Below are 12547 nucleotides of genomic sequence, written 5' to 3' on the forward strand. Positions count from 1 at the left end.
GTACGTTTGTGGTCGGTTTGGGATGGGTGGGAGGTCAAAAGCAGGGAAAAGTATGTCGCCTTCACTTCTAGTCTCCTCTTCTAGGCCAACCTGCCGTTCACTCACTCTGTCTTTGTTTCATTCTCTCCTTCCTCAACACCCCTTCTCACTCACTCGCTCTATCACTTGTGCTCTTTCCCCTTGCTCTGCATTTCATAGTGGAAACATCTCTTGAATGGAGCATTAGAAAATGAGGTTACATAAAATTAACAATCTACTTATTGGAAACCAAAAATATCACAAGACTGAATGTAACCCATTTCATTAATAAAAGGGACTTTTTAAGCACCCCCCAAAAAACACATAAAACACCACGAGTGCTAGAAGAATATTATACGAGCTTGAAGACAGAATTGGGCAAATTAATTTGCAGTTGAAACTGAAGTTTGTTACTTATTCAGATATTATATGCACTGCCAATTTTTAGCTGAGATTCTAAAAGAACTCAGAGACAAAATGGACTTAAAGTTTTGTCAGAAGTGGGATTCAAACCCACGCCTCCAGGAGAGATTGCGGCCTTAACGCAGCGCCTTAGACCACTCGGCCATCCTGACCACATTTGCTTGATCATCTACAGAGAGGGAAAGATATTGTGAACCAAAAAAAGCACACAACTTAGGTCATGAGTGGCTAGAGCAAGAAAAAAACTCACTGCACTTTTCCAAGTAGACAACCATATAAGCCAATGTGAGGGAAATGATCTGATTTTTTCTCTCCCAAGAAAAAAGAAGAGTAAACACACAATTGTCAGAAGTGGGATTTGAACCCACGCCTCCAGAAGAGACTGCGACCTGAACGCAGCGCCTTAGACCACTCGGCCATCCTGACTTGCATTTGTGGAACCTTCCACAGGCCAGACAGCCATGCAAGTGGGGTACCGAAAAGGCATGCCCTCAATTTATTTATCCTATTATAAGTACTTCCAACAGATCTTTGAACAATCCATAGAGAGCAGTACCTATGAAGAACTCTTTAGACCTTTAAGGCGTACAAAGAGAAAGTGCTATTAACCAGCCACTTGAAAGGCCCAAAGCTGCTTTGAAATTGAGTCAACAGCCACCTCTTGGCTAGCTAAAGCAAATTCAACAAGGAATTTCAATGTCACAACATAGGGTGGAATACTCAAATCTAAGCAGCCCCTGATCACAGCCCTGAGGAAATTGCCGTAAGTGTGCTGGAGTCCAACTGTCTACCAGATGCTAGGCATTCTTCCATATTTGCATGGCCTGTCTGGCCAGGGCATACAAGAGCATGACTCTTCCAGATGAGCTCTTACATAGGTCCTATGCTCATATAGTAAGGACTGCACTTTGTCAGCAAGACTTTATACAACCGAAATATATGAGAAACCCCAGCTCTCTTGACTAGATGAGGACGGAATCACATCCCAGGTGAAGACCAACAGATGCAACTTCCATCAGATGTTAACCTGAAAAAGGAGATTACATCTCCAAAAGTCATGTCAGAAGTGGGATTCGAACCCACGTCTCCAGAGGAGACTGCGGCCTAAACACAGCACTTTAGACCACTCGGCCATCCTGACAGTGCAGAGTCTTAAGAAATGTATAAAAGTCACTCAGAAATTTCTGCCTCCATGCAAGCCTGAAATAATTTAAACCTTCAAACACAAGGTGCAACTTTATGCACAGGACAATAAACACAGAAGATCACATGTGAAAGCATTTCATTTCACAGGTGTACAATTTTTATGCTTTTAAAATACCTCATACCTCTCACCAGCTATTTAGGGTCCTGTATCCTACTCACAAAATTACCTTGCCTGCGACCTCTCTCTCTACACAAACAACTACTGCACAGGAAGTAGGAAGGCAGAAGGTGGGGCATATTATGCAAATGTATGCTGTCATTGTGCCTTGCAGATTCATGCAGGAATTCTAGATCCTTGCTGGATACAAGAGAGCCGACCTTGTTTCAGATCAACTGTCCCTAGCAGGGAACGTCTGAGCACATGCAGTCTTTTGCTCTCTATCCCCTGGCCTGGGACTTACCCTCACTGGCTGAGGCGTGAATTACTGCATACCAACGTTGCATAGATGGTACGTTTGTGGTCGGTTTGGGATGGGTGGGAGGTCAAAAGCATGGAAAAGTATGTCGCCTTCACTTCTAGTCTCCTCTTCTAGGCCTACCTGCCGTTCACTCACTCTGTCTTTGTTTCATTCTCTCCTTCCTCAACACCCCTTCTCACTCACTCGCTCTATCACTTGTGCTCTTTCCCCTTGCTCTGCATTTCATAGTGGAAACATCTCTTGAATGGAGCATTAGAAAATGAGGTTACATAAAATTAACAATCTACTTATTGGAAACCAAAAATATCACAAGACTGAATGTAACCCATTTCATTAATAAAAGGGACTTTTTAAGCACCCCCCAAAAAACACATAAAACACCACGAGTGCTAGAAAAATATTATACGAGCTTGAAGACAGAATTGGGCAAATTAATTTGCAGTTGAAACTGAAGTTTGTTACTTATTCAGATATTATATGCACTGCCAATTTTTAGCTGAGATTCTAAAAGAACTCAGAGACAAAATGGACTTAAAGTTTTGTCAGAAGTGGGATTCGAACCCACGCCTCCAGGAGAGACTGCGGCCTTAACGCAGCGCCTTAGACCACTCGGCCATCCTGACCACATTTGCTCGATCATCTACAGAGAGGGGAAGATATTGTGAACCAAAAAAAGCACACATCTTAGGTCATGAGTGGCTAGAGCAAGAAAAAAACTCACTGCACTTTTCCAAGTAGACAACCATATAAGCCCATGTGAGGGAAATGATCAGATTTTTTCTCTCTCAAGAAAAAAGTAGAGTAAACACACAATTGTCAGAAGTGGGATTTGAACCCACGCCTCCAGAGGAGACTGCGACCTGAACGCAGCACCTTAGACCACTCGGCCATCCTGACTTGCATTTGTGGAACCTTCCACAGGCCAGACAGCCATGCAAGTGGGGTACCGAAAAGGCATGCCCTCAATTTATTTATCCTATTATAAGTACTTCCAACAGATCTATGACCAATCCATAGAGAGCAGTACCTATGAAGAACTCTTTAGACCTTTAAGGCGTACAAAGAGAAAGTGCTATTAACCAGCCACTTGAAAGGCCCAAAGCTGCTTTGAAATTGAGTCAACAGCCACCTCTTGGCTAGCTAAAGCAAATTCAACAAGGAATTTCAATGTCACAACATAGGGTGGGATACGCAAATCTAAGCAGCCCCTGATCACAGCCCTGAGGAAATTGCCGTAAGTGTGCTGGAGTCCAACTGTCTACCAGATGCTAGGCATTCTTCCATATTTGCATGGCCTGTCTGGCCAGGGCATACAAGAGCATGACTCTTCCAGATGAGCTCTTACATGGGTCCTATGCTCATATAGTAAGGACTGCACTTTGTCAGCAAGACTTTATACAACCGAAATATATGAGAAACCCCAGCTCTCTTGACTAGATGAGGACGGAATCACATCCCAGGTGAAGACCAACAGATGCAACTTCCATCAGATGTTAACCTGAAAAAGGAGATTACATCTCCAAAAGTCATGTCAGAAGTGGGATTCGAACCCACGCCTCCAGAGGAGACTGCGGCCTAAACACAGCGCCTTAGACCACTCGGCCATCCTGACAGTGCAGAGTCTTAAGAAATGTATAAAAGTCACTCAGAAATTTCTGCCTCCATGCAAGCCTGAAATAATTTAAACCTTCAAACACAAGGTGCAACTTTATGCACAGGACAATAAACACAGAAGATCACATGTGAAAGCATTTCATTTCACAGGTGTACAATTTTTATGCTTTTAAAATACCTCATACCTCTCACCAGCTATTTAGGGTCCTGTATCCTACTCACAAAATTACCTTGCCTGCGACCTCTCTCTCTACACAAACAACTACTGCACAGGAAGTAGGAAGGCAGAAGGTGGGGCATATTATGCAAATGTATGCTGTCATTGTGCCTTGCAGATTCATGCAGTATTTCTAGATCGTTGCTGGATACAAGAGAGCAGACCTTGTTTCAGATGAACTGTCCCTAGCAGGGAACGTCTGAGCACATGCAGTCTTTTGCTCTCTAGCCCCTGGCCTGGGACTTACCCTCACTGGCTGAGGCGTGAATTTCTGCATACCAACGTTGCATAGATGGTACGTTTGTGGTCGGTTTGGGATGGGTGGGAGGTCAAAAGCAGGGAAAAGTATGTCGCCTTCACTTCTAGTCTCCTCTTCTAGGCCAACCTGCCGTTCACTCACTCTGTCTTTGTTTCATTCTCTCCTTCCTCAACACCCCTTCTCACTCACTCGCTCTATCACTTGTGCTCTTTCCCCTTGCTCTGCATTTCATAGTGGAAACATCTCTTGAATGGAGCATTAGAAAATGAGGTTACATAAAATTAACAATCTACTTATTGGAAACCAAAAATATCACAAGACTGAATGTAACCCATTTCATTAATAAAAGGGACTTTTTAAGCACCCCCCAAAAAACACATAAAACACCACGAGTGCTAGAAGAATATTATACGAGCTTGAAGACAGAATTGGGCAAATTAATTTGCAGTTGAAACTGAAGTTTGTTACTTATTCAGATATTATATGCACTGCCAATTTTTAGCTGAGATTCTAAAAGAACTCAGAGACAAAATGGACTTAAAGTTTTGTCAGAAGTGGGATTCGACCCCACGCCTCCAGGAGAGACTGCGGCCTTAACGCAGCGCCTTAGACCACTCGGCCATCCTGACCACATTTGCTTGATCATCTACAGAGAGGGAAAGATATTGTGAACCAAAAAAAGCACACAACTTAGGTCATGAGTGGCTAGAGCAAGAAAAAAACTCACTGCACTTTTCCAAGTAGACAACCATATAAGCCCATGTGAGGGAAATGATCTGATTTTTTCTCTCCCAAGAAAAAAGAAGAGTAAACACACAATTGTCAGAAGTGGGATTTGAACCCACGCCTCCAGAAGCGACTGCGACCTGAACGCAGCGCCTTAGACAACTCTGCCATCCTGACTTGCATTTGTGGAACCTTCCAGAGGCCAGACAGCCATGCAAGTGGGGTACCGAAAAGGCATGCCCTCAATAAATGTATCCTATTATAAGTACTTCCAACAGATCTTTGAACAATCCATAGAGAGCAGTACCTATGAAGAACTCTTTAGACCTTTAAGGCGTACAAAGAGAAAGTGCTATTAACCAGCCACTTGAAAGGCCCAAAGCTGCTTTGAAATTGAGTCAACAGCCACCTCTTGGCTAGCTAAAGCAAATTCAACAAGGAATTTCAATGTCACAACATAGGGTGGAATACTCAAATCTAAGCAGCCCCTGATCACAGCCCTGAGGAAATTGCCGTAAGTGTGCTGGAGTCCAACTGTCTACCAGATGCTAGGCATTCTTCCATATTTGCATGGCCTGTCTGGCCAGGGCATACAAGAGCATGACTCTTCCAGATGAGCTCTTACATAGGTCCTATGCTCATATAGTAAGGACTGCACTTTGTCAGCAAGACTTTATACAACCGAAATATATGAGAAACCCCAGCTCTCTTGACTAGATGAGGACGGAATCACATCCCAGGTGAAGACCAACAGATGCAACTTCCATCAGATGTTAACCTGAAAAAGGAGATTACATCTCCAAAAGTCATGTCAGAAGTGGGATTCGAACCCACGCCTCCAGAGGAGACTGCAGCCTAAACACAGCGCCTTAGACCACTCGGCCATCCTGACAGTGCAGAGTCTTAAGAAATGTATAAAAGTCACTCAGAAATTTCTGCCTCCATGCAAGCCTGAAATAATTTAAACCTTCAAACACAAGGTGCAACTTTATGCACAGGACAATAAACACAGAAGATCACATGTGAAAGCATTTCATTTCACAGGTGTACAATTTTTATGCTTTTAAAATACCTCATACCTCTCACCAGCTATTTAGGGTCCTGTATCCTACTCACAAAATTACCTTGCCTGCGACCTCTCTCTCTACACAAACAACTACTGCACAGGAAGTAGGAAGGCAGAAGGTGGGGCATATTATGCAAATGTATGCTGTCATTGTGCCTTGCAGATTCATGCAGTATTTCTAGATCGTTGCTGGATACAAGAGAGCAGACCTTGTTTCAGATGAACTGTCCCTAGCAGGGAACGTCTGAGCACATGCAGTCTTTTGCTCTCTAGCCCCTGGCCTGGGACTTACCCTCACTGGCTGAGGCGTGAATTTCTGCATACCAACGTTGCATAGATGGTACGTTTGTGGTCGGTTTGGGATGGGTGGGAGGTCAAAAGCAGGGAAAAGTATGTCGCCTTCACTTCTAGTCTCCTCTTCTAGGCCAACCTGCCGTTCACTCACTCTGTCTTTGTTTCATTCTCTCCTTCCTCAACACCCCTTCTCACTCACTCGCTCTATCACTTGTGCTCTTTCCCCTTGCTCTGCATTTCATAGTGGAAACATCTCTTGAATGGAGCATTAGAAAATGAGGTTACATAAAATTAACAATCTACTTATTGGAAACCAAAAATATCACAAGACTGAATGTAACCCATTTCATTAATAAAAGGGACTTTTTAAGCACCCCCCAAAAAACACATAAAACACCACGAGTGCTAGAAGAATATTATACGAGCTTGAAGACAGAATTGGGCAAATTAATTTGCAGTTGAAACTGAAGTTTGTTACTTATTCAGATATTATATGCACTGCCAATTTTTAGCTGAGATTCTAAAAGAACTCAGAGACAAAATGGACTTAAAGTTTTGTCAGAAGTGGGATTCGAACCCACGCCTCCAGGAGAGACTGCGGCCTTAACGCAGCGCCTTAGACCACTCGGCCATCCTGACCACATTTGCTTGATCATCTACAGAGAGGGAAAGATATTGTGAACCAAAAAAAGCACACAACTTAGGTCATGAGTGGCTAGAGCAAGAAAAAAACTCACTGCACTTTTCCAAGTAGACAACCATATAAGCCCATGTGAGGGAAATGATCTGATTTTTTCTCTCCCAAGAAAAAAGAAGAGTAAACACACAATTGTCAGAAGTGGGATTTGAACCCACGCCTCCAGAAGAGACTGCGACCTGAACGCAGCGCCTTAGACCACTGGGCCATCCTGACTTGCATTTGTGGAACCTTCCACAGGCCAGACAGCCATGCAAGTGGGGTACCGAAAAGGCATGCCCTCAATTTATTTATCCTATTATAAGTACTTCCAACAGATCTTTGAACAATCCATAGAGAGCAGTACCTATGAAGAACTCTTTAGACCTTTAAGGCGTACAAAGAGAAAGTGCTATTAACCAGCCACTTGAAAGGCCCAAAGCTGCTTTGAAATTGAGTCAACAGCCACCTCTTGGCTAGCTAAAGCAAATTCAACAAGGAATTTCAATGTCACAACATAGGGTGGAATACTCAAATCTAAGCAGCCCCTGATCACAGCCCTGAGGAAATTGCCGTAAGTGTGCTGGAGTCCAACTGTCTACCAGATGCTAGGCATTCTTCCATATTTGCATGGCCTGTCTGGCCAGGGCATACAAGAGCATGACTCTTCCAGATGAGCTCTTACATAGGTCCTATGCTCATATAGTAAGGACTGCACTTTGTCAGCAAGACTTTATACAACCGAAATATATGAGAAACCCCAGCTCTCTTGACTAGATGAGGACGGAATCACATCCCAGGTGAAGACCAACAGATGCAACTTCCATCAGATGTTAACCTGAAAAAGGAGATTACATCTCCAAAAGTCATGTCAGAAGGTGGATTCGAACACACGTCTCCAGAGGAGACTGCGGCCTAAACACAGCACTTTAGACCACTCGGCCATCCTGACAGTGCAGAGTCTTAAGAAATGTATAAAAGTCACTCAGAAATTTCTGCCTCCATGCAAGCCTGAAATAATTTAAACCTTCAAACACAAGGTGCAACTTTATGCACAGGACAATAAACACAGAAGATCACATGTGAAAGCATTTCATTTCACAGGTGTACAATTTTTATGCTTTTAAAATACCTCATACCTCTCACCAGCTATTTAGGGTCCTGTATCCTACTCACAAAATTACCTTGCCTGCGACCTCTCTCTCTACACAAACAACTACTGCACAGGAAGTAGGAAGGCAGAAGGTGGGGCATATTATGCAAATGTATGCTGTCATTGTGCCTTGCAGATTCATGCAGGAATTCTAGATCCTTGCTGGATACAAGAGAGCCGACCTTGTTTCAGATCAACTGTCCCTAGCAGGGAACGTCTGAGCACATGCAGTCTTTTGCTCTCTATCCCCTGGCCTGGGACTTACCCTCACTGGCTGAGGCGTGAATTACTGCATACCAACGTTGCATAGATGGTACGTTTGTGGTCGGTTTGGGATGGGTGGGAGGTCAAAAGCATGGAAAAGTATGTCGCCTTCACTTCTAGTCTCCTCTTCTAGGCCTACCTGCCGTTCACTCACTCTGTCTTTGTTTCATTCTCTCCTTCCTCAACACCCCTTCTCACTCACTCGCTCTATCACTTGTGCTCTTTCCCCTTGCTCTGCATTTCATAGTGGAAACATCTCTTGAATGGAGCATTAGAAAATGAGGTTACATAAAATTAACAATCTACTTATTGGAAACCAAAAATATCACAAGACTGAATGTAACCCATTTCATTAATAAAAGGGACTTTTTAAGCACCCCCCAAAAAACACATAAAACACCACGAGTGCTAGAAAAATATTATACGAGCTTGAAGACAGAATTGGGCAAATTAATTTGCAGTTGAAACTGAAGTTTGTTACTTATTCAGATATTATATGCACTGCCAATTTTTAGCTGAGATTCTAAAAGAACTCAGAGACAAAATGGACTTAAAGTTTTGTCAGAAGTGGGATTCGAACCCACGCCTCCAGGAGAGACTGCGGCCTTAACGCAGCGCCTTAGACCACTCGGCCATCCTGACCACATTTGCTCGATCATCTACAGAGAGGGAAAGATATTGTGAACCAAAAAAAGCACACATCTTAGGTCATGAGTGGCTAGAGCAAGAAAAAAACTCACTGCACTTTTCCAAGTAGACAACCGTATAAGCCCATGTGAGGGAAATGATCAGATTTTTTCTCTCTCAAGAAAAAAGTAGAGTAAACACACAATTGTCAGAAGTGGGATTTGAACCCACGCCTCCAGAGGAGACTGCGACCTGAACGCAGCTCCTTAGACCACTCGGCCATCCTGACTTGCATTTGTGGAACCTTCCACAGGCCAGACAGCCATGCAAGTGGGGTACCGAAAAGGCATGCCCTCAATTTATTTATCCTATTATAAGTACTTCCAACAGATCTATGACCAATCCATAGAGAGCAGTACCTATGAAGAACTCTTTAGACCTTTAAGGCGTACAAAGAGAAAGTGCTATTAACCAGCCACTTGAAAGGCCCAAAGCTGCTTTGAAATTGAGTCAACAGCCACCTCTTGGCTAGCTAAAGCAAATTCAACAAGGAATTTCAATGTCACAACATAGGGTGGGATACGCAAATCTAAGCAGCCCCTGATCACAGCCCTGAGGAAATTGCCGTAAGTGTGCTGGAGTCCAACTGTCTACCAGATGCTAGGCATTCTTCCATATTTGCATGGCCTGTCTGGCCAGGGCATACAAGAGCATGACTCTTCCAGATGAGCTCTTACATGGGTCCTATGCTCATATAGTAAGGACTGCACTTTGTCAGCAAGACTTTATACAACCGAAATATATGAGAAACCCCAGCTCTCTTGACTAGATGAGGACGGAATCACATCCCAGGTGAAGACCAACAGATGCAACTTCCATCAGATGTTAACCTGAAAAAGGAGATTACATCTCCAAAAGTCATGTCAGAAGTGGGATTCGAACCCACGCCTCCAGAAGAGACTGCGGCCTAAACACAGCGCCTTAGACCACTCGGCCATCCTGACAGTGCAGAGTCTTAAGAAATGTATAAAAGTCACTCAGAAATTTCTGCCTCCATGCAAGCCTGAAATAATTTAAACCTTCAAACACAAGGTGCAACTTTATGCACAGGACAATAAACACAGAAGATCACATGTGAAAGCATTTCATTTCACAGGTGTACAATTTTTATGCTTTTAAAATACCTCATACCTCTCACCAGCTATTTAGGGTCCTGTATCCTACTCACAAAATTACCTTGCCTGCGACCTCTCTCTCTACACAAACAACTACTGCACAGGAAGTAGGAAGGCAGAAGGTGGGGCATATTATGCAAATGTATGCTGTCATTGTGCCTTGCAGATTCATGCAGGAATTCTAGATCCTTGCTGGATACAAGAGAGCCGACCTTGTTTCAGATCAACTGTCCCTAGCAGGGAACGTCTGAGCACATGCAGTCTTTTGCTCTCTATCCCCTGGCCTGGGACTTACCCTCACTGGCTGAGGCGTGAATTACTGCATACCAACGTTGCATAGATGGTACGTTTGTGGTCGGTTTGGGATGGGTGGGAGGTCAAAAGCAATGAAAAGTATGTCGCCTTCACTTCTAGTCTCCTCTTCTAGGCCTACCTGCCGTTCACTCACTCTGTCTTTGTTTCATTCTCTCCTTCCTCAACACCCCTTCTCACTCACTCGCTCTATCACTTGTGCTCTTTCCCCTTGCTCTGCATTTCATAGTGGAAACATCTCTTGAATGGAGCATTAGAAAATGAGGTTACATAAAATTAACAATCTACTTATTGGAAACCAAAAATATCACAAGACTGAATGTAACCCATTTCATTAATAAAAGGGACTTTTTAAGCACCCCCCAAAAAACACATAAAACACCACGAGTGCTAGAAGAATATTATACGAGCTTGAAGACAGAATTGGGCAAATTAATTTGCAGTTGAAACTGAAGTTTGTTACTTATTCAGATATTTTATGCACTGCCAATTTTTAGCTGAGATTCTAAAAGAACTCAGAGACAAAATGGACATAAAGTTTTGTCAGAAGTGGGATTCGAACCCACGCCTCCAGGAGAGACTGCGGCCTTAACGCAGCGCCTTAGACCACTCGGCCATCCTGACCACACGTTGCTTGATCATCTACAGAGAGGGAAATATATTGTGAACCAAAAAAAGCACACATCTTAGGTCATGAGTGGCTAGAGCAAGAAAAAAACTCACTGCACTTTTCCAAGTAGACAACCATATAAGCCCATGTGAGGGAAATGATCTGATTTTTTCTCTCCCAAGAAAAAAGTAGAGTAAACACACAATTGTCAGAAGTGGGATTTGAACCCACGCCTTCAGAAGAGACTCGACCTGAACGCAGCGCCTTAGACCACTCAGCCATCCTGACTTGCATTTGTGCAACCTTCCACAGGCCAGACAGCCATGCAAGTGGGGTACCGAAAAGGCATGCCCTCAATTTATTTATCCTATTATAAGTACTTCCAACAGATCTTTGAACAATCCATAGAGAGCAGTACCTATGAAGAACTCTTTAGACCTTTAAGGCGTACAAAGAGAAAGTGCTATTAACCGCCACTTGAAAGGCCCAAAGCTGCTTTGAAATTGAGTCAACAGCCACCTCTTGGTTAGCTAAAGCAAATTCAACAAGGAATTTCAATGTCACAACATAGGGTGGAATACGCAAATCTAAGCAGCCCCTGATCACAGCCCTGAGGAAATTGCCGTAAGTGTGCTGGAGTCCAACTGTCTACCAGATGCTAGGCATTTTTCTATATTTGCATGGCCTGTCTGGCCAGGGCATACAAGAGCATGACTCTTCCAGATGAGCTCTTACATGGGTCCTATGCTCATATAGTAAGGACTGCACTTTGTCAGCAAGACTTTATACAACCGAAATATATGAGAAACCCCAGCTCTCTTGACTAGATGAGGACGGAATCACATCCCAGGTGAAGACCAACAGATGCAACTTCCATCAGATGTTAACCTGAAAAAGGAGATTACATTTCCAAAAGTCATGTCAGAAGTGGGATTCGAACCTACGCCTCCAGAGGAGACTGCGGCCTAAACACAGCGACTTAGACCACTCGGCCATCCTGACAGTGCAGAGTCTTAAGAAATGTATAAAAGTCACTCAGAAATTTCTGCCTCCATGCAAGCCTAAAATAATTTAAACCTTCAAACACAAGGTGCAACTTTATGCACAGGACAATAAACACAGAAGATCACATGTGAAAGCATTTCATTTCACAGGTGTACAATTTTTATGCTTTTAGAATACCTCATACCTCTCACCAGCTATTTAGGGTCCTGTATCCGACTCACAAAATTACCTTGCCTGCGACCTCTCTCTCTACACAAACAACTACTGCACAGGAAGTAGGAAGGCAGAAGGTGGGGCATATTATGCAAATGTATGCTGTCATTGTGCCTTGCAGATTCATGCAGGATTTCTAGATCCTTGCTGGATACAAGAGAGCAGACCTTGTTTCAGATCAACTGTCCCTAGCAGGGAACGTCTGAGCACATGCAGTCTTTTGCTCTCTAGCCCCTGGCCTGGGACTCACCCTCACTGGCTGAGGCGTGA

The 12547-nt window shown here is 43.6% G+C and overlaps 11 non-coding genes across 11 annotated transcripts; all 11 read right to left on the reverse strand.

The window, feature by feature from the left end:
- Positions 1 to 784: 784 nt before the first annotated feature.
- TRNAL-CAG (transfer RNA leucine (anticodon CAG)) lies at positions 785 to 867 on the reverse strand. Its single transcript has one exon. It is a non-coding gene; the product is annotated as a tRNA-Leu (tRNA).
- A 1739-nt stretch (positions 868 to 2606) lies between these two features.
- Positions 2607 to 2689, reverse strand: TRNAL-AAG (transfer RNA leucine (anticodon AAG)). The gene has a single exon. It is a non-coding gene; the product is annotated as a tRNA-Leu (tRNA).
- A 191-nt stretch (positions 2690 to 2880) lies between these two features.
- On the reverse strand, positions 2881 to 2963 carry TRNAL-CAG (transfer RNA leucine (anticodon CAG)). Its single transcript has one exon. It is a non-coding gene; the product is annotated as a tRNA-Leu (tRNA).
- A 632-nt stretch (positions 2964 to 3595) lies between these two features.
- TRNAL-UAG (transfer RNA leucine (anticodon UAG)) lies at positions 3596 to 3678 on the reverse strand. The gene has a single exon. It is a non-coding gene; the product is annotated as a tRNA-Leu (tRNA).
- A 2013-nt stretch (positions 3679 to 5691) lies between these two features.
- Positions 5692 to 5774, reverse strand: TRNAL-UAG (transfer RNA leucine (anticodon UAG)). The gene has a single exon. It is a non-coding gene; the product is annotated as a tRNA-Leu (tRNA).
- A 1024-nt stretch (positions 5775 to 6798) lies between these two features.
- Positions 6799 to 6881, reverse strand: TRNAL-AAG (transfer RNA leucine (anticodon AAG)). Its single transcript has one exon. It is a non-coding gene; the product is annotated as a tRNA-Leu (tRNA).
- A 191-nt stretch (positions 6882 to 7072) lies between these two features.
- Positions 7073 to 7155, reverse strand: TRNAL-CAG (transfer RNA leucine (anticodon CAG)). The gene has a single exon. It is a non-coding gene; the product is annotated as a tRNA-Leu (tRNA).
- Positions 7156 to 8894: 1739 nt separating this feature from the next.
- On the reverse strand, positions 8895 to 8977 carry TRNAL-AAG (transfer RNA leucine (anticodon AAG)). Its single transcript has one exon. It is a non-coding gene; the product is annotated as a tRNA-Leu (tRNA).
- Positions 8978 to 9168: 191 nt separating this feature from the next.
- On the reverse strand, positions 9169 to 9251 carry TRNAL-CAG (transfer RNA leucine (anticodon CAG)). Its single transcript has one exon. It is a non-coding gene; the product is annotated as a tRNA-Leu (tRNA).
- Positions 9252 to 9883: 632 nt separating this feature from the next.
- Positions 9884 to 9966, reverse strand: TRNAL-UAG (transfer RNA leucine (anticodon UAG)). The gene has a single exon. It is a non-coding gene; the product is annotated as a tRNA-Leu (tRNA).
- A 1024-nt stretch (positions 9967 to 10990) lies between these two features.
- Positions 10991 to 11073, reverse strand: TRNAL-AAG (transfer RNA leucine (anticodon AAG)). The gene has a single exon. It is a non-coding gene; the product is annotated as a tRNA-Leu (tRNA).
- Between the last annotated feature and the right edge of the window lie 1474 nt (positions 11074 to 12547).

The sequence above is a fragment of the Lissotriton vulgaris genome, chromosome 8 (assembly GCF_964263255.1).
Source record: "Lissotriton vulgaris chromosome 8, aLisVul1.2, whole genome shotgun sequence".
NCBI lineage: Eukaryota > Metazoa > Chordata > Amphibia > Caudata > Salamandridae > Lissotriton > Lissotriton vulgaris.